Genomic DNA, 27,902 nt, shown 5'->3' on the forward strand with positions numbered 1-27,902 from the left:
CAACCCTTGATTATACAGCAGAATTTATAATATTTTGCAAGGCCAAACAACACTATTTGCCACAGAGAAAGAAAGCAGGGAAGGCATGACCAGGAACATAAGAAGACCCTGCTGGATTAGGCCAGTGACCCACCTAGTCTAGCATCTTGTCTTCACTGTGGCCACCCAGATGCCAATGGGAAATAGACAAGAGGGCTCTCCCCTCCTGTGGTTTCCAGCAACTGGTATTCAGAAGCATTACTGCCTCTGACTGTGGAGGCAGAGCGTAGCCATCGTGTCTAGTAGCAGTGGAGGCATGGAAGGTGGGGACAGGAGGCATTGAGACATTTCTTCATTTGCTCTGGCAACAATTATTTGCCAGCAGCCTTGTTTTCACCATTAGCCATTGAGATTCCTTCAGATGCCAATGATTAGAAGGTGGTCTTCGGTGACTTGTATAGTGCAACAAAAGTGGGACAAAAAATTAAACGGGAACATATGTCCACCCTGAAACTTTTGCAGCTGCAAACAGGGTTGAAAGGGAATTATGCATAACCACTCCAGTACAACCATGAATGCACAATAAACAGGATGTATCGAGGGACCATTAGTATTTATTATATGATTCTTGTTTTTTAGATGAGCTTCCCATGTGTTATTTAACCAATATTATAGCAGCTCTTTAAAGTAGGCAACTATTACTATCACTTGGACTGCTAAGACTGGGAGCAAGTGGTTCGCCTGAGGCCACCCTCTGAGCAAATGGCAGAGATGAAGCTCAAAGTAGAGACTGCCCAGCACACAGCTCGATTTCGTAACCACAACACCTTCCCACTGCTGTGGACAGTGCTAAATTAGAATAACAAAATGATTTTTGTATGTGTCCACCACAGGCAGGCCCCTTGCGCAGCAGTATGTGGTTGAGTCTCCGCCACTCGGAACAGATCGTGAGGGTGTGGAGGAAAGCTAAATCCCTTCTGTGACTCACTTCTTTAGTCTCAAGAAGGATCGGAATGGGTTGAAAGCTTTTAATTGAATTGGCTTTCTGACACAGGAGTGTTTGCATGATGGACATCATGAGTACCTAATGTCCAAGTGCTAAAAGTTCTGCTGTTGTTCTGAGGGTGGAACTGGGCATTACACACAGACACACACCCATGTAATGAAAGCCAAAACTTCTTAGGGAAAAGCAGGGGCAGGGGATCAGGTAGGAGGGGAGGAGGAAGAGGAGATGCTTAATCCATTCCTCACCTGTTACTTCTCACAGCTCTCAGTCACTTGCCTCTTGCCTCACAGGGTTGCAAAAGTATGTTTGTGGAGGCAATTTTGGAGTCCTGCATCTAGTGAAGAGCAACTAGGGGAGAAGGATATGGGCAAGGAAATGATTAAGCATTACATATAGGTTCCTTCTTTACAACTTTTTGTTTTTTGTTCCATGCGTTAGTGGTTGCATGCGCCCTAAGGCTGCAGTCTGAAGCACATTACCTAGGAGGAGTAAACTCCAGTAAACACACCAGGACAAAGTATGGTGACTTTGCTGCCAAGTAAACATGCATTTGTTTGCATTGCAATGTTCACATTAAGTCCCAGTTGCTCAGCTTACATAGAAATCAGTGGGCCTGCTGGCTTCATTACCAAAAGGTGCAAACACTGATTTTCACAGCAGCAACAGAATGTACTCTAAGTGTGCCTCTGATGTAGGTGGGTTTCATCCCCGCCCTTTCAAAACTGCTCCTTTCTGACTGATGTAAGCTGCTATGTAACATTCCCTAAAGTGGGAGTCACCGGCCTTCATTGGTGCCCCCATGCAGGTTCAGTCCCTGTCATTTCCATGTAGGGCTGGGGAATAGCATTGTCTGGAAACCCTGGATAGCCACTGTCAGTCAGTGTAGACAATAAGAACGTAAGAAGAACCTGCTGGATCAGACCAGTGGCCCATCTAGACCAGCATCCTGTAGCCACCCAGATGCCTGTGGGGAACCCTCAGGCACAACCCAAGCTCAGGAGCACTGTCCCCTCCTGCAGTTTACAGCAACTGGTATGCAGAAGGATACTACACTAGATGGACCAATAATCTGGCTTGGAATGAAGCAGCTTCCAATATTCCTATGAAGCAATTTCTGGCACATCAGAAGGCCAGGAGCAGGGTTTTGGTGTCTCCGATCTTTGATCATCTGAGAACTGCCAGCCCCTCCTTCTGCATTATTTCAGACTAGCAAAGCAGCTAGAATATTCCTTGCACTGACAGCTGCCTATGTATTTTTTCATATCATTTTTGGATCTGTTTGTCCCACTCGTTTTCACTAGCCAGTTGTGCTTTCGGGGAGAGTCTGGTAAAGTTTTGGCATCGCACTGCAGCGACACAATTGACGGCCTATTCTTTCTCATGGGCATTTACCCATCATATTGCATTGTTGACATAGTGTAAATCTGTTACCCGTGGGAGATTGTAGCATTGTGTGAAGGCGAGTGTGTGTGTAAAATACAAATCAGTGTATTCCGGGGGATGTGGAATATGAGAGAGAGAGAGAGAGAAAGAGAGAGAGAGAGAAAGAGAGAGAGACCAGTTTAATATAGACACTGCAGTTTCAGGGACAATTTTCACCTTCCTCTGCCCAATCTGTCTGAGCTGTGGTTGCTAAGCATCACAAAGTATGGAATCCCCAGGATCCGTTTTTGTCGAAATCTTCTCCCCAGGATGCTAAGACCTGCCTGACAGCTGAGAAGGCAGGCTGGATTTCTGCTCTCTGCTTGCAATGCCTTTTTTGGGGGGGGGGGTCTGGCAGGATGAAGCAGGTTGGTGGGAAGGCTAAAGAGAGCAGCAACGTCTTTCAGCAGAGCCACAGATGGCTGCTGTGCTTCCCTTTAGCTGCTCCAGGCCCTCCTAGGAAGCTGAGTCCAGGACATGATTATTTATCATTTATTGAATGCTGTCAGTGCTGCAGAGCCCTAGAGAGAGACAGTCTCTGCCCCAAGGAGGTTGCTGTCTGGATCAGACAGGCAGGGCAAGGAGGAAGGTGGCAAGGGAGGGTGTGGAGGCCAGGCTTGCTGACAGATGCTTGGCTGGACTTGAGGAATCACTTTGGCTGAGAGCATACAGGGCCAGCTGAAGACAGAGAGCACAAGGGAAAGGGATGGGAAGTATTTGAGCTACTGTATCTCTTAAGTGTGAGGGAAAATAAGGGGAAGGACCATAGCTCAGTGGTATAGCATTTGCCTTGCATGCAGAAGGTATCAGGTTCAGTCCCCAGCATCTCTAGGTATGACTGGCAAAGGCTGCTGCCTGAAATCCTGAAAGCCACTACCAGTCCATATAAGCAATGCTGAGCTAGATAGACCAACGGTCTGACTCAGTATAAGGAAGCTTCCTAATAAAGGTATGTAAGTAGGAGAGGCAAGGATTGTGTCTGCAAATGGATGGAAACCAGGGGTGCTATCTCACCCTCAGGATTGTGGGTGCCTGCCCCTGCAACGCGGGCATGCGACATCACATGCAGACGCCTGCATGTGTGCATGTGATGTTGCATGTCCATGTTGCAATGGCGGCCGCTGGTGTCTCCTCCTCCTCCTCCTGTCCCCTGCTAGCAAGGCACCCTTTCCCATGGGGAGCGGCTCAGACTCAGACTTCTCTGCATCTGAGCTCCACCCCCTGGAAAAGGGTGCCTCGCTGGCTGGCTGTGGAGGGCAGAACTGAATACCTTTCTCTTGAAGGAAGCACTGCTGCTTGCCAGCTTTTTTATTGACATTGTGGGTGCCCAGCCCCACAATCTAGAGTTGGTTTCTATGATGGAAACCAAGAGTAGGGATGGAGAAGGAATTCAATTCAATTCACATTTAAAGGTGAACCTGTCTCATTCACACTTCCTGGAACAATATGCAAAACAAAGCCTTTTGTTGAAATTTGACTTTGGATTTTGCAGTGCAGTTCACCGGCCAAGTGATGTGTAGAGATATGCATATGCTAGGGTAAATTGTGCATACAAATGCTTATATTAACAAAAATAACATGCCAATATGTGCAATAGTAGAGGAAAATGCATGCATGTATGTATGGGAAATTTGTACCAAAATGCTGATGAATTTTCATGAACAAATCTGATGCAGAAATGCAAAGGACTGAACACTGGAAAAATAAGAAACAAAGAAACCATCCATCCTTGTCCACGGGTGGTCAGAAGGTAGACAAGAGCCCTACAGCTGGGGGGGGGGGAGGCAGTGGGTAGACCGTGTGGGCAGGCCCCGCAGTGAGTGCTGTCCAGCATTTTGTCGCTCCCCTCAGTGGTGACACCCGGGGCGGTCCACACCCACTGCACCCCCCTTCCTTCACCCTTACCCCATAGTTCCCTTTGAAGGGGGATTGATTGTTAAACCACTCTGGAAATTGTAGCTCTGGAAGGGGGTCAGCACCAAAAACTACAGCTCCCAGAATTCTTTGGGGGAAGACATGACAATTTAAAGTGGTATGATACTGCTTTAAATGTGTGGTGTGAATGTGGCTTAAGGTCTACAGTAGATTGGCAAGATCTCCCAATTGTTCAGCAACAACAAAATTATTCTACTTCACCTTAAAAAACACACACCCCACCATATTGCCCAAAATGAAGAAGGCTTTCCTCAGAAAATATTTTCGCACTGAAGGACCATGAGCTCAACTCAAGACAAATTCCTGTGCTCACTTAGCAGTTGCTCAGAGGCAGCATATTCTATACATTCCTAAGTAATGTAGGCTCTAGTCAGTGGGCCCTGGCTCCAGTCAGTGGGTCTGAGGGCTCTGATGCACACAAAGTGGATCTACAAGCCTGAAATCTGCTTTTTGTTACAATCAGCACAGCTGGGAACTGTGATGCCAGTGATGGGCTGGACTTACTAGGTCATCCCCACATTGTTGATGGGGGTGCTGTCATCTTCTCTGCTGCCTACGTAATGCCCCATGCACAGATGTTCACTTGGAACTAAATAAATGCCTTAATTAGAGGAGGGCATTTTATGATAGTCCCTTAGCTGCTGTTTTAGGCAGTTGTGGGGATACATGTGATTTATCTCTCCTGCCCCAGATGTTTCCCAGTCTCTCTGCAGCTCTGTGCCTGGCTAAGGAGGGCAGTAAGAGCTGTGGGCACACACTAGGGTGTTAATGTGCACATGAATCTCTGTTTCCATGTGATCTCCAGCTCTGCATTTTCTTACTCAGGCTATTTCATTTTTTATTTAAAATATTTATATACTGCCTTTCTCATTATGTATTTCTACACTGCCTTTTTCAGGGTGGTTCACAATGACATAAACATAACAATACCCAGATCCACTCATGCTGTGTCCCATGGGAACTCTATTTAGCTACCTGCTTGGCTCCTTCTCTCCCTGATGCACTTGGTTTGGTCAGATACTCCCTGCTGTCAATCAGAGTGTTCTGCCACTTTCCAAGGGGCCCAGCAATCATGAATTCTATGTATTCTGGTTGACAGGACTTTCAAGCCAAGTGGAATAGCCCCACTAAGGGCCTCTCCAGACTGGTGGGTTTTGTGTGTGGATGTTTTCTGCAATGGATCATTGTCGCAATAATAGTGCATTAGTGCTGAATTTATGCTGGATTTTCCACACACCATTCTGCTTTACTAGTTGTTCTGTGATGTTTCCCCAGTGTTACCACATTGTTGCTGCCTGGGCACTCCTGCACTGTCCTGCCTCAAAAGCAGGGCAAAAAATAAATTACAACATTTGTGGTATGAAAAGTGACAGTATTTCAGGAGGGAGTTACGGAACATGCACTGATCAGAAAAAAAGTAGTACATCTGCCTTAAAACATTCGCAGGGGCAAGCAGTATTGAAAGCAGGATCATGTACAACTGCTTGGATGCCGCCATGAGTGCAAATAATCTGAATGCACAATAGAAAGGATGTCTGGAGAGGCATCAACACTGGTTCTCAAACTTTTTTCTCTGGGCCACACTTTCCGAATAAAATTTTTGCTTGCGCCACACCGAATTTTTTATTGATTAAGAAATACATTGGAAAAGGAAAAGAAACAACTAGCACTGCTTGATTTATAACATAGAACAAAACTGTTTTATAATATGATCATGGGACATCTATAAAGTATAAAACAAAGCAGCTAAAATTTCTGCAAAAAAATAATATTTTGATGCTATACTGTACTCTGCACTGAAATGTTTAGATGTTTCTTTGACTGCCCTTGAATCTTTCCGCCACACTTGCCATCGTTTCCTGCCATACCAGTGTGGTACCCCAAACCCTTTGAGAACCACTGTGTTTATACCTTTAAAACTAATTTGGTACCTGGGCCCTAGATGCAAGATGAGTTTTAAAGCAATGTCAGGATCTGAAAGAACAGATGAATGGAGAGGGCTGGGCAGAATCCAGCTTGCTCAGCCACCATGACCCACACAGAGGAAGGTTGGATTCTGCAGGCCTCCTCCTGCAGAACACACTTAGGCCTAGCTAGCCTCTTTGCTTTGAGATGATAAATAACTGGAGCAAAGCAATGAACAAATCCGCGAAAATTTCCTTGTGGAATTAAAAGGGATGGCAGAAGGATAGGTTCCTGCCAAAAGTAGGCTGAGGCTCCTATGACTGTTATGCCCCTGCCCACCTGCTCCTCCTGCAACGATCACCATATACCTTACCTCACTTGGAGGCTTCAGTAAGGAAGGACAGTGCAGAGCACCAGCCTCAGGTTCTTTTTACAGTGGCCTTGCCATTCCTCACTTCCTCCTTGCTCTCAGCATGTCATGGCTCCTTCATTTATCATTCCCAAGTCCATAGCATGCTTGACATGCCTTTCTCCTGAGGCTGCTCCTGAGTTGGAACAGCTTCCATGCCTTGGATCTGCCCAATTCTTTCAAGAGCCTAGTGTTGTTCAGATTTCTCACAAAGCCTTCTTCTTGCTCCTCCATCCCATAGCCATAGGTTCATGCTGCTTTCCAGAGCTCCAGCTTGCTCCCGTGAGACCCATTGTTATGAGCAGCAGCAAGCCACCTAAGCCAAATGTTTTGCTCTAGACTGGGAGTAGCCAGGCTGGGGCACTCCAGGTGTTCTTGGACTCCAACTCCCATCAGCACCAGCCAGCATGACCAGCGGGCAGGGATGATGGGAGTTGTAATCCAGCAACATCTGGAAGGTACTGCATTGACTACCTCTGCTCTAGACACTGGGCCTCAGTTGCCCTGCCTACTGAAGAATTACCTGATATGGCTCATTCACTCCGCGTGCAGCTGCTAGAGAGGTAATATGTAGGATTGCCATTTTGGGGGAGGATGAATTTGCATGCAAATGCAGGTGAATGCTCACAGCATGAGAATGTACATGTAGATCTGACTGCTGCTGGCTGTGTCGGCTGTGGCATATCCAGCACTTCAGTCTCAGTACTTGAGCCACTGGGTAAGCCAGCTCATTCACATATTGCCTTTTTGCTAATTTGATGCTGAATAACACACAGGAAGTAGCCCAGGCAGTGAGCGAGAAGATAATGGGATCAACCTGGCATCCCAGTTGGCGATCAGAATCCCCAGCCAGTGTAAACCAGACCTAAAGCCAGTAGATAATTCTAAGCAAAGTTGGGGCATAGCTCCAGCAGCCCCTCAAGGGCCAGAGAGTAGCAGGTGTCAAGTGAAGGCGGTAGGGGGACAGGGGCTGCCACATGCTGAGATGGCGCATTGCATGGGGCCTGGAACTGATCCCAGCAGCCTGACTTCTTGTCTAGCAGGCGGCTGTTCCACCTGTTCCATTTGGAGTCTCCCCACACTGTGTGTGTGTGTGTACAGGAAGGAGGGTGGTTGGGGCCGAAGAAGCTGGTGAGGCCAGATCTTCCCAGCAAGAGCCATGTCCCTGTCCTGCTATTACCATATTTATGAGGCTCAGCAGAGCGTAAGCATCCTAACCTGCTGCCGACCTCCCCCTTCGCAGCGTCCTTCCCCTTCACCAGCAAGGGTGCCATGAGATATTCATGAGCAGCCTCGTTCCTGTCGAGCTGGGGCCTAAGGCTGGCTGGCAGCGAGTGCATTTTTTATTAATGGGCTTCTGGAGTAAGGGGTATGCAGATGTGTGTGCATGCGTGCGCGTGCATAGAGCCCAGAACTGCCAGCACGCTAGAGCGAGTCACAGGGAGAGACAGATGCACGCTGCAATCGTGGATCGCCCTAATATCCATGCTGTACATGTGGGTGCACCCATGCTGTACATATACATGCATCTATATGTACATGTCTAGCCCTGGTAGGCAGTTGCCACATATATACAAATACACATGCCGCAGAAACACAAAATACAGTTGGGACATCCCAAGTGCCTGTCCATTCCTTGTAGCAGTTCCCAACATTTACAGCACATTTGCATTATTCTCGCTCTGGATTTAATGTGAGAGGCTCCTTGTTTGGTGGTGTGGCAATCTGGCAGCAAGCAGAACTCAAACACAGCACATAGCAAACACAGAAACATATGTGCCTATACCCTGAGTAGCATTGTGGGGTGGGGGTAACACATGCTTGATGCAACATTGTCTAACTTCACTGCAAACAAATCAGAATGAATGCTCAATAAATAGCTGATGTTGTCTAACCTCCCTGCAAACTTTGTGCTCAATAAACATGTCATCAGGAAGATGAGAGAGAAGCTAGTTCCCCATCATCACTGTCAGCTGGGATTGTGAGAGCAGTGTTGTTTTTTGTTTGTTTGCTTGTTTTCCTTTTCTACCCTAAGAATAGCCATAGTGGCTGTCTTACTGCTACCAACTTTAGGTCCCATGGATACCAATAATTGCAGCATGTGCTTTGTAGAGCATAGGGTGGCTCTGCAGAAACATGTAGGTTGAGTCTCCAGTCCTGCCCCACTAATCTTGTACTGAAAGCTGGAAGCTGTATGTCTTATTGTCCTACAGAAATAAATGAGTAGGTAACAAGAATAGTGCTTCGCTTATCTCCTTGCACAAAGACTGCTCAGGCCTTCATTGTGTGACATTTGGGGCTGTTTTCCCGCCACTTTTCTTTTGACACAAGTGTGTTACATACAATTCCCTGGAGCAGTAGGGACATTTAGGGCACTCTTTGCTTTCAGGCAGTGGGGAGGGCGGAAACATAGACTTGTATTCAACTAAGTTCCATTCAGAGTAGACCCACAGAAATTCATGAACTAAAGCTAATCATGACCATTAATTTCAATGGGTTTACTCTGAGTAGGACGAACACTGGATACAAGCCATTCACACCAAGGCTGCAATCCTATGCACGTTACTTGGGAAGAACTGCAACTGAACTCGGTGGAGCTTAAACTGAACGTGTAAGGCAGTAAGGTTCTTGCAGAGGGATGCATTACCAATTTTAGTGATGCACATTTGTTACGTGTACATTTTATTGAATTCTTTTATTGCTGAACCTTTCCTGTGTCTATGCTTCTTCTCCAACAGTAGCAGCAACAAATATTTAAGGTTTTGATCTCTTAGCCTCATCCGGAGAAAAATGGCTTTTAAAATGCAGCTGTTTAGCACTACCCTCCTGCCCACCTCTAATGCACCTTAAATCACTCTCACCTTTCACTTTATAGCCATTTGGCAGCAGTCCTGACCCGGACGCTTGCTCTGCTGCCATGTGCTTTGGCCCTTGTTTTTGACCTATACTCCTCTGCATGGCTGCTCTGCTCCGCTTCTCCTGTTCTCCTTCTCCGGCATAACTAGATGTTCCTTTCTCCTATCCTGCTGCACCTGCATGCCCATTTTCCTCCTTCTTAGAAATACCAAGGAGCCCAGCTGCTGCCTCCATGAGCCGATCTCCCTCACTATGATGTGTGTCCTGCACTATATGACCTTGAGGGATATTCAGTTCCCTCCTGGATCCCTGCTTGGATGCAGCACCCCTATAATGCAGCGTTAACTTCACCTTGGACTCTGTCCAGCAAAGACCACACATGCCTGGTCTGCAGCATTTGCTGCCTGATCTATATATATTTACTCTGAAAAAAGTCCTGATACTTAGGGCACTTCAACACAGCAGTTTATTGTGGACTTGATCCTGCTCATGTGAGCAAGTTTAGTGCAGCATCCTCATGAAAACGCTGCCCTGTATTATTTCCCCATTTAATCTGGATTTAGCACTTTTGGTAGAACGGTTTGATGAGAATCAAGGTTGCTTTTTAATAATATTTTTCCTGTATATCGGTATACATAGGAATATTACACACTAATATTTCCATCTTTAGAGAGGTGTTGCCTAAGTTTCACTAATGTTTCACTCTTTAAAAGTGATGTCTCCAAAAGTGCTTTTAGACAATCCTAAAGTGCAATGCTTCAAAGACTGAGGTGTGTACACAGACCATTGGCCCATCTATTTCTATATTCCCCACAGTGACTGGCACCAGGTCTGTGGGGTTTCATACTGGGGGCATTCCCGGCTCTACCTGGAGATTCCAAGGATTGACCAGGATTGACTAAGGGAGTTGGACTAGATAATTTCTGTGGTCCAAGGAAATTATGGCTAAACATATTGTTTGCATGTAGAGCAAGAGGGAGGAATGTCTAGAATTAACTCTTCTTTATTAAAGTGAACTTGTGTATAGTTTTAAACAAGCTCCTGCCTCTGGTGTTTCCTAGGGCTAGTCCTTGGGCAGTCCATCCCTCAGTCTGGATTTTCTCATACCCGAGATACTCCGGAAAAGAAAATATATGAGAAAATCTAGATTGAGGGAGAGGAAAGGGTGGCCGTGATTTGGAAGGGAACATCATATGGACATCAGAGAATTAATGGAGGCACAGAAAGCTTACTGTCCACATTAAAAAACAGCATAGATGAATCCAGAGTGTCCACCTAGTTCAGTATTGTCTATACTCACTGGCAGTAGCTTTCCAGGGCTTCAGGCACAAGGTTTCCCCAGCCCCACCTAGAGATACCATGAACTGGGACCTCCTGTGCTCTACTGCTCATCTACAGTCCTTCAGCAAAGGTATAGCTCCCCTTCACTTTTCAGCAAGGAAACCACCGGTGGTGAGACTCTTACAACCAGTAGCTAGTTGCACAAGGGACAGGATGCTATTGCCTGGTTTCATCTAGGAAGACTGGCTCAGAGTTCTATAGACCTCTGATCATTACAGTAGATCACCTTTGGTTGTCTGTCCACATGCAGAGGTGGACAAACCCAGAGGAAGTCCCCAAACACAAGCAACTGCTTCCTACTTCTTATGCTGTTTGGACTAATAGGCATTCTGAAAAGTGGGAGCATGGACCACCCTTTCCTTTTGAGTTGCATGCAGAGAATCCCATTAGTAGTAGCAACAGAACTAAAGGTGGAACTGGAGAAACGCCCAGCTAATAAGAATGACTTTAAGAAATGGCAAGTTCTGTACTTGAGGGTTGCAAAGTCATAACCTTGGAAACAGCAAGCTGGAATTTCTACTTTTATGCAAATGTAGTAAGATTTGGATTATTCCAGTGGTGGAAGTTGGTTATGGATGGCGGTTATGGAAACTGGTTTTGTATTATGCAGGGCAGGATTCAGAATTATGTTAAGTCAGCTTTAGTGTAAGATATGGTGTCATCTGGAGAACACACCTTTGTCTGTAAATGTAGTGGGGGAAATTGCTGCAGAAGTACTTCCCACATCTTTCCTTTCCAGACACCATTGCTCATTTTCCTTACTCCTCTGTTGAAGCAGGTGGGGCTTCAGTTTTGCCCTGTAGCAGATGGGTGAGGAAGGTAAGCAGTAGGACCCAATAAGCAATGAGATGAGAGATCAGCAGCAGCAACCTCTCCCAGTATAGGCACTGCATTCAGTGTAAAGTTGCGCTCTCCAGGCTGAATCCTCGCAACTTTACCTCCTCTGCAGCATCTTTAGCACAACTGTAAATCCTACCCTGCCTAATCCCAAACCACCTGACATCACACATGAGTAGAAACTTGTTTGCCCATTAACAATCATGAACCCTTAGCTAGAAGAAGGTCACAACAGCACCACCTGGTGATCCCTGTCACAACAACCTCAGTCACTACAGGTGTTAATAATGATTGCCAACACATACAATTATAGATTATCATAATTAATTGGCATAGAAGAAAGTGGTAATTATTCTCATTGTGCATATAGTTATCGGCAATCTTACATATTTCCGTAATAGCCAATTACAATTATTAATCAATTCCTGGGGTTTAGTAAAAAATGATGAGTGTTAGCAGCCCTGCCATAAATGGTCACTGATGTTGAAAATATAGGCTATCTGCCATCATTGGTCTGCTCAGTAATTATTGCTATTTGTTATTAATTATTACGATTGTGTTTTAACAGTCTCATTCCCGTTGAAAGCACAATGGTGTGTGAATTTGTCCTTGAGGGACTTTGCCAAGAGTAAAAATCTCATTAAGGGGCTTGAGGTTCTTTTTATTTTATTTAAAAAAATAGATTAGGATTTCTGCGTTGTGTTTTTTCCTGCCTATTTGATTTGAATTAGTGAGATAATGAGCTCCCAGAGGTGTGAGATGCCGACAATTCCCAATCAAAGCACAGGAGAGGAATTAAAGGGAGAGAGTGAGAGAGAAAAAGTAAAGGCCTTCCTATGCTCCAAAAGATCTAAAACATCATTTTCAGAAATGGAACCAATTGCTCCTTCTGTGCCTTGTGAGCCATATAGTTCACTATGAGAACCCAGGATGGGCTCATCAGTAGTTGCTAAATCGCGCCTTTGCAGCCCTTTGCTCAGGTCTGTTTATGGCAGCATCCAATAAAAACCTCCCTTTCTGCTGCTACTGGAAAGTGGCATATCTGAGTGTGGGAACTGATTGCATGCATAGGATATTTGATTTTTTTGTTTATTATTAATTTCACCTCATCAGCAAGAGCTGCACCAGGAGGGCAGCATCGGAGGTGGAGTGAGGTGGAGCTGCTCACACAATGGCTTGCGGGCATGATTTTACTTGGCAAGAATAATAAGGCTGGGTGGATAGTTTAGCAGGGACCGGCTGCCATCAGTGCATCAGAGACTGCCCAGCAGTAACGTATCTGTTGTCTTTTTGGTGGCTACTGAAAACCTTCCTCTTGCAACAAGTCTTGTACGTAAAGATCTTTCCCTGTCTGGTATTGGAATTGTGTTAGGTTGTAGGTGAACATATCAGACGACACAGCGATTCTTCAAACAGCTCTTGTTTATTCACAGGCCAGGACAGAACTAAACTGAAGGGTTCAGTCAGCCTGCTTATATACAGCTCCAGTACAATGTAACTGTAACAATTTTCTAAAACTATCCAATCACTGAACGTCACTTTCGATCCCTTATTTGCATAACTATCTACAGTATCCGCCTGCTGGCCCAGGGTGAGAACTTCAGTACATAACAAATTGTTTTTCATATGCTTTTTTTATTTATTGCCTGTTGTTTGCTACTCCAAGCCCCTACTCCAGGCTTAGGAACAGAGGCGGGGGGAATATACATTTAAATAAAAGTAATCCTTATCCTCATCTCACACCCTGTTACCTTTGCTGTAAAACTGAAATTAACTGTCTGAGTGGGAGGGGGTCCCCATAATTATAAACCTTTATGGAACCAACAGGGATACATGCACTTCAAGCTAATTTCATAAGAGAATTGATTGAGCAATGCAATGAGACCCTAGTGTGTGGGAGCACTCTGACTCGTTCGAAAGAGAGGAAGAGGAAGAGAGTGGTTTTGTATATGCTCTTACCATCTATTCTGATCTCTAGGAGAGCCAGTATTTATTGGTATTATTGTTCCAGATCACATGACCAAAGCAGCAAAGCTGTACCTGGGATTTTAGCCACTGTCTGCCTAGGCTCCCCAGGGTCAAGGGTCAAGCTTTTCCCCAGTCTCGCTGCCTGGAGATGCTTGGACTGAACCTGGTCCATCTGTGTGCAAGAATATGCTGAGTTCTGACCCTGCCTTCTTTTAAGGGGCTTCAGGAGCCAAATGTGCCATCCTCTCAAAGCATGGATACATGTACCCAGACTGCCACTGTTTAGGTTTGCAAAATTAAAGTGGATTATAGTGCTTTGTCCCAAAGTACAACAAATGCACTTTTAAAAATACAACAGACTTTTTGCAGTTAGAAAAGTGACAGGGAAGTGCATTGAAAGTAGATCAAGATGAATGCTAATAAAGACCAGACATAAACTAACCTCTGTCTAAGCTTTGTGCAAGCAAATCAGGATGATTGCTCAAGAAATAGGTTGTCTGGAAGTAGCCCCAAGACTAGGAGGGCAAAGGTGTCAGGAAATGTGCTTTTATGAAAGAGATATTCCAGGATAAGATGAGATCACATATCAGTAAGGTTTTTAGAAGCAGCTTCCAGGTTTTTGTTTTGTTTTTAAATCAGGACATTTTCACCAAAGTTTAGTGTGAACCAGCAGAGAGGTCAAGGGATTAGCACTTATTAGGTCAGGTCTGGTGGTCATTTGCTACTTCCCAGCAAAGGGGGACATAATCTTTGCAAAATGTTATGAATTTGTGCCACCTGGAAAGCAGGAAGCTTAACCTGAGCTAAGGATGTAGCAGGCAGGGCAGAAATGTTGCATTCACCTTGGTGCTCAGGCCAAATAAATCAAAGCATACTTCTACTCTGAATGCAGCTTATACCAGACTATGTCTTATATATTAACCAGACCTGTGAGCCCAGGGCTCTTAATCTTTCCACCCAAACCTTCCCTGCTCCTACACTTGTCTGGCACAGCTGGAGATACTGTTATCCACCCACTTGCAACCTTGGGGTCATCTTTGACTCTACTTTGTCATTTTCTCACATCCAAGTGGTCGCAAATCCTGCTACTTCTCCCTTTTCAGCCACTCCATGAACAGCCTTTCTCTTTCTTTCTAGAGCTAGTGGTTAAACCTTGTCTATGCTCCAGTCACGTCTTATCTATATTACAGTAACCTCCTCCTTGCTGGTCTGGCTGCCAAGTCTCCCCACCTCTCCTGTTCCACTAAATTCATTGTTCTCTCCTGCTCCTATGCTGTAGGTCTCTGCACTGTCTGCATCAGTTCCAAGCATCTAGCCCTTACATTTATAGCTTTTATTCACCCTGATTATATGTTATGGCTTATCTTCCTCTACCATACCAGCTGCTCCCTGCTTCTTCAGACCTGAGCCCCACACTTCTTTGCTGCTCTGATCACTCCTTCCTTTTTGCAAAGTTCATCTGCTCCCGCTGTCCCTCCCGCTAGAAAGTAGGTGCACACATAGCCCCATATGGAGTTCACAGGCTTCCTTAAACTCTTTGGGGTGAACAACGGACAATTCCACAGAACCACACAAACAGACACACTTGCTTGACAGATGCCGTAGAACTAACACTGACCTCATGCTTCCATATTGCCCTGTGGAGCTGACAACCCCACTTTAGCAAATTCCTATAGAACAGATCGTCATTGGCCCCACAGAGCTTAATTCAGTGTTCATGCATCATTCACACACACACACATGCAGTTGTCATTTGCTAAGGCTTAGCCTGGTTCCTTCCTCCCCGCCTTCGGCACCTGTGCACCGTGTGCTGGGGGATTAGGGGCTTTGCTGGCTCTGAGCTATGCTGGGCCCTCCCTGCTCTGGTTATTTCCCCAGGGATGGGGGATGTTTGCTCAAGGTAAACACTGTCTGGGGGATGAAGCTGGTACAGCGTTCTGCTTTCTCTTCCACTCTTCCATGCTAGCCCTGTGCTACAATTTGTCCTTGTTTACTTCCAACCTCTGCCCCTCCCAAGCCCAAGCAGATCCAATGCTGCAAATGCTCCCCAAGCCAGCTGCTCCCCACGATTCCAGACCTGAATCCCTCCCCCTTCTTCGACATTATCCTTTATCCAGCTGTAGCCTCCCTGCCTTGCAATCTACGCCCTGGACTTCCTGTAGATCTGCTAATGCCTTTCAGTCTTGACATGCACACAAGCTCTGCATTAGTTCAGCTCTGGACTGCCCTGGCTGATTCTACTCAGTGTTAGTCTTGATTTACAGCCTTCCACATTTTTTGGTTTGAAATGTGACCAATATACTTTTCAGCAAATCATGGGACCTTGTTGCCCTTGGTTCCAGGTACTGTTTTACTCACACCAGAGCAATGTAGCACGGTGAAGCGACTTTCTTCCAGAGGCAGCATGAAAGGGGGATGGTGAGGAGGGAATTACTGTAATGAAACCAAGAATCGGTGTCTGTATGGTGCACTGAGACTTCTTAAAGCCATTCCCCTTAAATCCCACTCCCCATTCCTTGTAGGGGTGGGGAGTGGAATTTAAGAACTTCAGAAGAGCCCTGCTAGATTAGACCAAAGACCTATCGAGTCCAGTACTCTATTCTCACAGTGGTCAACCAGATGGCTATGGGAAGCTCACACACAATTGGGCTCCAACACTGGCCCACCCAGTCAGAGTATGAAGAATGGATAGTTTCTGCCCCTGCCAATCCATGTGAGACTGTAAGACCAAGGTCTGAGAAGCCTTGTGAGTTCCATAGAACGAAAACAACAGATGAAGGTTGCTTCCAGGCAATCTGTTTATTGAGCATTTGTTCTTACTTGTTTTCACAAAGTGTGCAGGAAGGTCAGATGGCAGTGGTTATATATTGAACAGCCATTCTGATTTGTTTACAGCGTGGAGCTCAAGGTTCGCCTACATGGGTTTTCATCCACCCCATTTTATCCTCACGAGAACCCTCTGAGGTAGGTTAGACTAAGAGACGGTGGCTAGCCCGTGGTCACCCAGTGAACTTCATGACCTAGTGGGGATTTGAATCCTGGCCTCCCAGGTCGTAGTCCAGCTCTGTAAACATCCTTCACCATACTGGCCGGTGTTATATGATGCTGCGTCAAAGCAACTGTTATCCCACATGAGGGATGTGGGAGAAAATTGATTCAGTTTAAGGTGATTGTATCAGATTTGCACTTTCTGAAACAGTATGAGAACCGAAACACAGCCCTCCTTTCAAATTTACGCGGATCCAAATGTTGTGATGCAGTTCCGCAACCAAAATTTTTACAAAAATGCATATATTAGGGGAAGTGGACATTAAAAAGTATATTTTGAGTGAAAATAACATGCAAAAATGCATTATATTGGGAAACTTGCTCGTAATAATAGGTAAATTAGTCAAAAGCACATACAAAAATGTGTTATTAGGAGAAATTCACACTCAAATGGTGATTAATTTTCATGAGGGTTTCTTTTTTTAATTATAAATTGCTGCAGAAATGTGGAGAACAGAATTGAATATTGGCAAAAAAAAAAACCCTTCCACCCCTATCCCATTCGCCTGTGTGTTTCCCTATCAATTTTCTTATTGTAAAAAGTCTGATTTTGGGGAGAGGGGAAACAGATTTGTTGCACAAAAGTGCCAGATAAATTGTGCAACCCGAATTACCCAGTACGTGACTGAAAATAGTGACAATCTGGAAATGCCCCATGTTAGATTGTGCCACTTGCTGGAATAACTGATGTTCAAGAGCAAAATTTCACACAGAAATCTTCTACCAGGGTTGCCATATGTCCAAAATTTCCTGGACATAGCCGGAATACTGTATTCAGAAGCAGTGTCTGGGTGGAAATTGTTGAAATGTCTGGGAACATCCGGACATATGGCAACTGATGTCGGAAGTCTAGCTTTTGGCAAATTTCCTTTAAAATAGCTCAAAAGGGTCTCTTTTTTCGAGTTAAACAACTTTTGCCAAAACTAAAAAAGCTTAGCAACTTTGCCCCCCCCCCCAGCTTTTTGAAATATGGCAGCCCTACTTCAAGGGGTTGGGGGTGAGACCAGCAACCCTAAAGTGATGTTGTTACATATCAGGCAGTGTTAACCTGGTGAGATTTGGTGCTGTATAAATAAATCGGTGGCCCAGAAGGTTTTGAGGAGGATCTATACATTACATTCAAGAATGGAAAACCCTATTCTTTCACTTATGGATAGCCAAGGTGGTGGCCATCCAGATGTTTTTGGACTCCACCTCTCTAGCCAGCATGGTCAATGGTAGCACAAGGTTAGGAGTTGCATCATTTTATTTATTTATAAAAAATATTCATATGGCTCCGTATCATAAAAATGTATCACAGCAGTTTACAACATAAAACCAGACAATGGAATCATATTAAGTTAAGAACAAGTTAAAAACAAAAAGAAATAAAAAAACAAACATCAGTAGACCATTGTAGAGGATGTCCTTTTAATTGCCTGCATAGGTCACGATCTGGCAGAACAGAGAAGTTTTCAGAAGGCATTTAAAAGTTGGCACAGAAGGCACCTGCTGAATCTCTGTTGTTGTTGTTGTTGATATTATTGTTTACTCATTGCTTACTACAAAAATGTCTCAAAATGATTTACAGCCATAAATGCATGCATTTTTAAAAAATGCAAAACACATCAACAAAATAAAAAGAACATTAATTGACTCATTGTGCTCACTCTGCAGTAACATAAAAAGGACAAATCCTATGCTACCTTTGCAGATTATAAAACATCTGCACTGACTGCTCATCTATTACTGAGCAAGGGTGTATTAATTTACAAAGCCCTGAGGAACTTAGGTACAGGGTACTTTACGGACGGCTTACAGTCTCATATCCCAATTTGATAAGTGAGAACATCAGCAGGAGCACTGTTGGTCGCCCCCCGACTTGGCGAGGCTCATCTGACAGCAGCAAGAAACTGAGCCTTTAGTGTCATCACCCCAGTCCTGTGGAATGCTCTGCCAATTGAGATTCAGCAGGCGCCTTCTGTTTTAGTCTTTAAATGCCTGCTGATAAATTTTCTATGCCAGCAAGCTTATGCAGGCAATTAAGAAAATATCTATCTGTAATTGATAGTTGATCTCTGATTTTAAATTTGTACATGGCTTTTTTATTGTATATAAGTAGGCTTGCTGCGGATTGCTTTGGTATTTCTTATGACTAGCAATATACAAATATTTAAATAAAAAAATAAAATAAAAAGTAAAATATTGGTTCTAAGAACACATTTGCAACAGAGAGAATGAGCTGTAAGAGTACTATTTTCGAACTCTGCCTTAAGAAATATTTCACTCCTCATTCTGAAAGAGAAAATGTTTATACAACAGTTTTCTCACCCCAAGTTTTGAGTTTTTCCATCTCACACCTTGGACAAATATTTTCATCCCATCCCCCCTCCATTTCGTCCTCAGGCCTTCATATCTCTCGCACCATATCACATGATGGGCCTCTCTGAATATCACTTCATAGAGAGGCCATTTTTGGCAACATCTGCAGAGCAAAACTAAAATAAAAGTTGGTCCTTGGTTAAATGGAACACACACAAAATAGCAGGAAATCACTATATTACATGAGAGTGCAACATGTCTCAGATCTCCATCCTCCATGTATCTGTCCTCAAAGCTCAACTGATGGAGAGCCAGACCTCTACTTTGTGAAATGACCCCCTTAGCTATGGTTTTGAAGTCTGGTGGGGGTGAGGAGATTATTTGGCTAAATTGAGCGAAGTCATGGGCTTGTCTTGTGAATTTCATGAACAGCTCTTCTTTTCCCTCTCCAGTCCTAGCACTTTCTGGCTTATTCAAAAAACATTGCGCAAATACTGCTTAAAATGCAGCTGGAGGGGAAGTGGGGAATGACCTTGCTGCGTTTTAAGCTGCTAATGTGGACATACTCTTAGCTCGGCCATTCTCTCCATTTTGAAAAGAGTTTTCCCATTAGTGGTCAGTAAAATCGGTAACTTGGCAATGACTCTGAATGTCTTTTCTGCACATGTTTCTAATTTTAAAGGGAGACTTTTCCTTTAAACATTTACCTGAGCAGAGCAGCACTAGGCAACCAATAACATGCTCCTGGCAGGCCAACGACTTCCTGCGTATTCACAGAACAGACATTTTCTCTCAAGCAAAGAGTTTGTTTACAATAGGCAGGAAAGCTTTTGGGGCAGTAAAACAAAGGACTCTTTAATTTAAAACACATCTCTAGCTAACTTAATCTTGCTTGCCCTTAATATTACTAGAATAGGCTACTTTCACACTAGCTTCGTTGCGTTGTCATAGGAGAAGCTCTTTGTTCCCAGAACTGGCACAACTGCCTGTGGCCAGGCCAGCCTCAGCTACAGTCCTCCCTTAGACGAAGGAGGCATCCATTTGAGCCAGCAGGACAGGAGGGACCCAGAAGCAGATCATAGTTCAACCCCACATCTAAGGGACCTGAAAGTGTGTGTGTGTTTTTAGCAAGATTATTCCTCTACCCTCATTTCTCTAGAATTCCAACATGACATCCTTTCTAAGAACCAATAGTTCTTGGGCAATCTCTTATGCAAATGTGGTCTCAGTGTGGAACTGAAAATATGTGGGAAACCACAGTTTGCAAAGCTCCCAATGGGAGAGTAACTGCTTGCACAAGCAATGCACATAACATAACTGTGAATGAGAACCACAAATTGCTCCCATGAAGGAACTTAACCAGCTTAGCCAACCAACTAAATCTGTGTTTGCACTGGCCTTGCAACATTGACTGTAGGAAGATAGGTGAAGGGAACAGAAGGGAAGATTTCTCCCCCTTATATAGTCAACATGGCTTTTTTGTATAGTTAACAGAAGCAAGTTATTAATAACATCGTGAACAGAAGTACATCATAATGAGCTACAAGCAAGTTTTGTGGATGGCCAATTTGCATGACATATTTTCACACATATGAAATCATGATTGCAGTCATGCCAGAAGTCAGTCAACCAGTAGCTGCTGGAACTGGTCTAAAAGCAACAGTAGGTGCTTTTGTGTATAATGGCAATACTATTATACACTCCCCTGCTCCAGCCACTTCCAAGGTAGTGGTGGGGTGGAAAATGTGCTTTAAATGTGTGGTGTGTTTTCAGCCAATGTACTGATAGAATGGGTGTCTAAGTGAGTGTTTTGGTACTAGTAACTATCTCTGTGTGATTAGCGTACCAGAAGCAAGCAGAGATTGGTCGTCATTTTCTTAGTGCCAACCCACTGCATCTTGCAGCGACAGCTTCTGTGAACAGGAGGAGCAGGGTGGAAATCGTTCTTGGATGTGGATGCAGACAATGATCCAAAGAACGATCCATTATAGGCCTAAATGATGAACAATCTAAATTAAAATCCAGAGTTGATTTTTTAATCCAAATTTCAAGGCAAATCTTTCATCTCTTTATAGCATCCTCTCTGCACAGCTACCAAACTAATTGCTTTTTAAAAAATAGTTGTGTGTCAAAATAGACACTCGCTATTCCCTGTTAGTGGACCCCCAGTAAGTATGATCTGGAGACATGAAATGATTAGTAATATGTTTAAGCATACCATTTTAGTAACATTCTCACACACAAAAACACATTTAAAGTGAAGTGGACTGGCTTTATTTCAAACACTGTTAGCAGTTGTATACCAACTATTATTATTATTTATTAAATTTATATACTGCCCTTCATCCAAAGATCACAGGGTGATTTACAGTATAATAACATAACATAACATAACATAACATAACATAACATAACATAACATAACATAACAACAACATAACATAACATAACATAACAACACAAAACAACAACAACAACAACAACAACTTACTAAGTATATCAGCAGTAACAACTAAACTATACAAAAATGTGTTCATTAATACAATGGGTGGGTAGTGGATTTGGATGAATCCCAAATCTTAAACCAAAGTGAATGGTTTGAAGAGATTGTGCATTTGTCAGAGGCAAAGAGGGACCCCCAAACCAAAGCAGGAACTCATGAAGTGCTTTGTGGTTGCATTGTGGGTGGACAGTGGACTTCCTGTTTCAATTTTTTTTAAAATAGTATGAGAGATACAGAAGTGTTATTATCATAGAATCCAGAACTACTAGGGGAACATCCAGTGCTGCCCTCTCCAGAAGCCAAGCCCATCCCCACATTCACCAACTCCCCACTAACAAGCAGTGGCTGGATATAGACTGTGATCTAGAAACAGGGTTATATTTCCTTCCAGGTCCAGATTCAAATTTGCATGCAGATCTTTTCTCCTTCTGCTGCTTTTCCATCTTTAACACTGTAATTCACAAGCAGCCTTGAAAGAGGCGAAACCTGCCAAGGCTGCTAAGCAACAAAGCACAAAGGAAAATGGAAGCTGTTGCCACAAGCTTTTGGCGCACACACCCTTGAGCCTTTGCCCTTCTTTGGCTTTGCAGAGCATGCACCTATCCCCAGCATCAGCAGAGAGAGGCGATGCTTGCATCATCTGCCCAGGTAGATTGAGTGGTGAATTTTAACATCTATTGATTGCCTGCAGTCTCTACCTGTGGTACTGTTATGTACTGAGTTGAAAAGGATCCAAACTGCAGCAGTCTGATTGGTCCTAGAACAATAGGGTTCAGGATGCAGCAGTCTGATTGGTCCTAGAACAATGCAGCAGTATGATTGGTCTGCAGGAGCCACCCAATCCAGCTCCAGATAGAAGTGAATCCACAACCTGATTGGCCTATAGGAGAATTCCAGAATTAGCCACTCTGAGTATATTTCAGGTACATTTGCAGGGCAGTTTGACTTTGCCAAAGAGCTTGGATTCCTGGAGGGGCCAACCAGGCCTGTCTCAGCAGTTCCTGACTGCAGCGAGAGGGTGTATGTGGCTAACCCAACCTCTTGGTGAGAGGTGGAACAGTGAGCTGGTGAGAGAATGAAATCTATTCATGAAGCTTGGTGGGTGGTAAATAATGTGAGGGTGGGTTGGACTTGTCACTGGAGTCTCAAGCAGCTCCTGTGGCTTGGAGTGCTTATGCCCAGCTCAGGCTGGTTCCCCATCTACAGCCATCCCTGGACTGGGATAGCCTGACTTCAGTTGCCCATGCTCTAGTGACTTCCTGCCCCGTCTACTGTAATGTGCGCTATGTGGAACTGCCCTTGAAGGTGGCCTGCTAAGTGGGGCAGCCCGATGGGACCATGTGACACCAGTCCTGAAAGCCCTGCAAAGCCTGCCAGTGAGCTACCAGACCCAATCAAGGTGTTAGTACTAGCATATATATTTTTTAATAGCTTGGGACCCAAGTACATAAAAGAGGGTCTTTCCTTATATTGGCCATTTTGGTCTCTACAGTCAGCAGGTGAGCTGATGTTGGTGCTGCTGCTACCAAGAACTGTCCAGTTGGTGGCAGGGTCTTCTCAGTGGTGGTCCCCAGTTGTGGGATGCCCTCCTTAGCGAGGTGGATCCATCTCCATCATGATCAGCTTTCAGGAGGAATGTGAAAACTTTCCTGTGTACCATTTGGTGGCTGAAGAATACTGGCCCTGGCAGGCACTGTCAGATTTATGCATATGCTAAGTAGGCTGAAGTCTGGGGCCTTGCCAGCCCGCCAGCCCGCTCCCTAGTGGGCAGTCTCCCCTCTTCCAAAATTGCAAACCCAAGATTTCATGCGAGGGCAGGGCAACTCAGGCCCAGCAACTATGAGACTCAGGGCTAGTCAGTGGGGCCCAATTTGAAGCAGTGGGGTGCAACTTAATTTTTTGGGCGTTCCGCAGGGCCAAATTGCTCCAATTGCCTTAAGGTCAGCCCTGATGAGACTGTGCAGGGGTTGGACTGACAAGCCCTGCACCTTCTAGGTCCCTGGTGTCACTATTCAGAGTACAGACTCAAGGACTTGTTATGGAAATAAAGGGAGGGCACTTATTAGAAATCAGTTTTGTAACCTCTTCCCCCCCAAACTCTGAGACAATGAGCCCAGCCACCTTTTATTCATAGTCGCATAAGCACTACACTACAGCATGGCCATAAACCTGTACGTTCAACTGCTGAGATATATGCCCAATATATAGCAATGGAGATATACTGTATGTTCCTGCTTTATGAATGAACACTGTGTTTTATGAATGGACTCTGTATTTTGTGAATTACCTAAGAGCCACCAATAGGGAGCTCTAGAATCTAACAGCTAACCAATTGTGTACTACCAAATAGCGACCCCTATTGCTGAAAGCAGGTAACCAGCAGGGAATGCTTCAGCTCAGCCTTTGCACTATTGACTGAGCATCCCCTGCTGTGCAGATAATGGCGAAAGCTTGTAAATTGTATCCCTTCTGGCATCCTGGCTAGCTCTATTATGCTAGTGTAAACCCTGGTGCACCAGAACCCCAGAATAACAGCAAATAAAATCCGCTCATACGTCAGCAACTGATAAGACTTGCCAACCAGTTTTTCCAAAGTCTTCCTAACTTATAAAGCTCCAAAATACTGGCCAAAAGAGAACGGGTCTGGGAAGAGCAAGGCATACAATGAGCACCACCAGTGAAAAGGCCCTGCTCTGTTTAGCTCCTGCCCTGTCATTTGATAGGGTGCCCACTTGCCCTTCTTCTTGGCATGGAATGCTCTCTGTTGAAGTCTCCAGGTCCAATACAAAGACCATAAGAAGGGAGAGCAGGGACCTTGAAGTTCCCAACAGCTGTTAAGCAAGCAAGCAAGCACACAGATCACCTTTGTCACAGTCAGGATGCCTATGTCCTGGCCAGGCCTGTGCCCAGTCTTGTTTTTGTACAATCTTGTTTGTTCTCAGTAACCAAAATTATATTATCAACATATACAAGCAGAAAAGTTGTTTTCCTTCATTTGCAAGGAATCGTACAAAACAAAGTGGCACTAATAAAGAAAAGTTCCAGGGTGGCAACAGAAAGCAAACTAAAACTCCTTTTGCAGTTCATCAAAACTATCCAGCAATATCAAGTTACAGTGATACCTCGGCTTAAAAACACTTTGGGTTACAAATGCTTCAGGTTACAGACTCCGCTAACTCTGAAGTAGTACTTTGGTTAAGAACTTTACTTCAAGATGAGAACAGAAATCATGCGCCAGCGACGTGGCGGCAGTGGGAGGCCCCATTAGCTAAAGTGGTACCTCAGGCTAAGAACAGTTTCAGGTTAAGAAAGGACCTCTGGAACGAATTAAGTTCTTAACCAGAGGTACCACTGTATAGGAAAACTGGTGCTATTAACAGTAATCCTTCTAGTTAGTTAATTGGTTCAGCAACTTCCATGCACATGACGTGTGATGCTAATTATTTCCTCAAAGAGTTAAATGATAACTAATCAGAGGTAGCTACAGTTGCAAATAGCAACAAAATATCTGTGAAAGGAAGAGGAGCAGGTTTGCTCAAGTGTGTTGCAGGTAGAAATACTGTTCGTAATGAAGTGAGAGCAGTAGTTTACTTGCTCAAATTAACAAATAAGAAAGTTTTGAGAATTTAAATTCTAGATTAAAATTGATTACTTAATTGAGAAGGGGATTGTAACAAAAACACAGAGGCCTAATTTGAATAGCAGAGTGCCTGGTATCTGGTGGGCAATCTCATCCTTTATTTCCACACTGTGGCTGCAGACCAAATGATCTGTCAGGAAAGTTATGAGATTCAGGTGAGGGTCATATACCTTGTCAATCCCAGCAGGTATATAAGAGGCCTTTGCCCTGGCCAGGCCTTCATTTTTTTAAAGAATAACATTACAATTTCATTTTCCTAAAAAATAATGCTTATTTCACAAAAGGTTTGCAAAGTTCACTTATTGCAAAAGTTTTTCAGTGTTAATTTTATGCATTTTTAAAAATCACCATGGTATTTAACAATAATATCTTATGTCCTTTAGAGGAGAAATTGTGAATTGCAGAATTTTAAATACCTGTCATTACCCTTGGCTTCACTCAATTTTGTTTATAACTCTACCATTTTCTTCTAGTTGTGAGGGTGGGGGATGGGGAGGGACCTCACAAGTGGAGTAGCCTAGGACCTCTCTTCATCTAAGTCCTGCCCTGGTGGCAAGCCTGAGATCACTGGGTGAAATCATGTTTTTAACTACAACTGAGAATGCCTTTAAACAAAAACCCATTGTGTATGTGTTTGGCCTCCTGAGCAACTTTGGAAGGAAAGGTGGGATATAAATTTAATAAATACATCAATGTCCACCCAGCCTTGTCCATCCCTACCTCCCTCACCTCTGCAAAGGGCAATATATCAGCAAATATGCTTCTACCTAAATACAAATCCAGGCACCCCTGACTTTGGCACCATTTTAGCCTATACACTCCATCCTCACCTCCTCACCCTGACCCACTATTCTGTCTTGCATGTCATAATGGCACCTGGAGACAACAGATTGGCAGGGAACCTGCAAAAGTCACATTTGGAGCACAAATCCATACTGCTGTCAGTCCCAGTGTTTTTGAAATGGTTGGCCCGAGGAACTTTGAGGGTGGGTTGTCAGGCTGTTGGCAGTCAGCAATGAGGACAGTAAGCTACAAAGGACTGAGGCTGCGCGTAGCAGCTAGCTTTTCAAAGAGCTGGAGGCGGTGTTGTAGAGGTGTCATTGCCCACGGCACACATGCTCATTTTTTGTGTGTCCTCCCATGATCTTTGGTCAAATCAGTTTTGTAGGTTTTCTCGCTGCTTCAAGCTGTCCTTTGGAAAAGCTGGCCTTCAGCTGATGTTGTAGCAGGCCTGTATACATTTCACTGTGAGGGTCATCCACTTGGATAGTGCCCATCACAAGTTCTAAAAATATATATGCCCTGTCCTGAGAGGGTTGGTTTTAACAGTTGCTGCTTTAAAAAAGAATGAGAAGCAAAAAGACGGGTGCTTATCTGCATGTCCTTCTATAAAGGGGTGGTGGGGTGATGAACCAGTTCAAGGTTATTTGCAACTTCTCTGCAATCTTCTGCCATGCAAAAACATTCTTGTCTCTTCCTCCTCCCCGTTAGGCAGGGCTGTTGGCCTAATATTGGGGAGAGGTATCTCATGAGATTGGGGCTCAGATTTTTCAGTAGGCATGCAAGTTTCTTATGCATCTCTTCTGTTCTCTTCAACCCTGGCATGTCCCCAGAGCCTCCAAGTCCATTTAAGGTCATGCTTTCATTTTGCATTGGGAGGAAAAGATATTTTTGTATGCTGCTTTCAGTCTGGCAGACAACCCTGCCGAAGTTTGGGGCACCTGGGTACTCCCAGGGGCCTTTGGGCACATTTAAAATTCATAGTGTGGGATAACCACCCTCGTATAACCAACATGCTTGTCAAATTAATGTATGAAGGGGTTAAGACCATAGAGTAAGCTGTCCTGCTGGACTTACCTCACCTTCCAAGGAACTAGGTAATCAGACCTATTGTTATTCCTCTTTGGTCTACCTGAGAAGCTCAGCATGTAAAGAAGTCTGAGCTGGTTGCTCCAGGCTCAGACCGCATGGCTCTAACAAGGCTTTTTTGTGTTCCTATGCCAATAATTTAGGAACCTTTACCACTGTAACTAAGCCAGGTTTCACTGCCTATGTTACCTGACTGGTGTGTGGAAAAGCACATGAATCTGCCCTTTGAAGAGTTTGTAAGTAAACCAATGTTGAACTTACCAAATGTGTGGCCTTTTTCTGTGCTAGGGGAAGAGGGGAGCTTTGGAAGGAACTTAGAAGGACATATTTTAAATGCCTAACACTCTGTATTTCCATGTTTTACTTTGCTGCATATTTTGTGATTTTAGATCTCTGCTAGGGTTCTTACCAAATAGTGCTTGCCACAAACAAACCTGAAGGGAATTCTCCTTTTATACAACCTACTTTTTCCTTACCACCAACATGGCAGGCACCCCTTCCCCTCTGAAGAGTTTGGGACACCTGGGTACCCCCAGAAGCCTGTGGGCAACTTTTTACTTCACAACCCCCTTGCTCTGCACAGCTCCTTTGCTTAGGATTGCCAACATCTGATACCTTGTAACATCCTCAGACCAGGGGGACAGAGCAAGGAGTAGAGACTTGCAGCCCAAGGACCACATTTCCTTCTGGGCAACTTTCTGGGGTCCACATGCCAATGGCAGGTGGGGCCAGAGGCAAAAGTGGGCAGAGCCAGAAATGCAAATTTTACCTCTGTGCAGTTGGCTAGACACCCCTCTCTCTCCTCCATCCAGACAAGCAAGAGGCATATTCCAGGATATATTCCAGCCAGGCAAAAACACTTGAGGTGCAAAGCAGAGCCAGT

General features: G+C 44.4%; 1 long non-coding RNA gene across 2 annotated transcripts in view; it reads left to right on the forward strand.

Moving 5' to 3' along the window:
* LOC310673092 overlaps positions 1 to 27,902 on the forward strand; it is a 118,050-nt gene that overhangs the window by 31,116 nt on the left and 59,032 nt on the right. The gene's annotated exons all lie outside the window — the stretch shown is intronic.

This window comes from Podarcis tiliguerta (assembly GCF_965153285.1).
Source record: "Podarcis tiliguerta genome assembly, chromosome: 2".
Classification (NCBI taxonomy): Eukaryota; Metazoa; Chordata; class Lepidosauria; order Squamata; family Lacertidae; genus Podarcis; species Podarcis tiliguerta.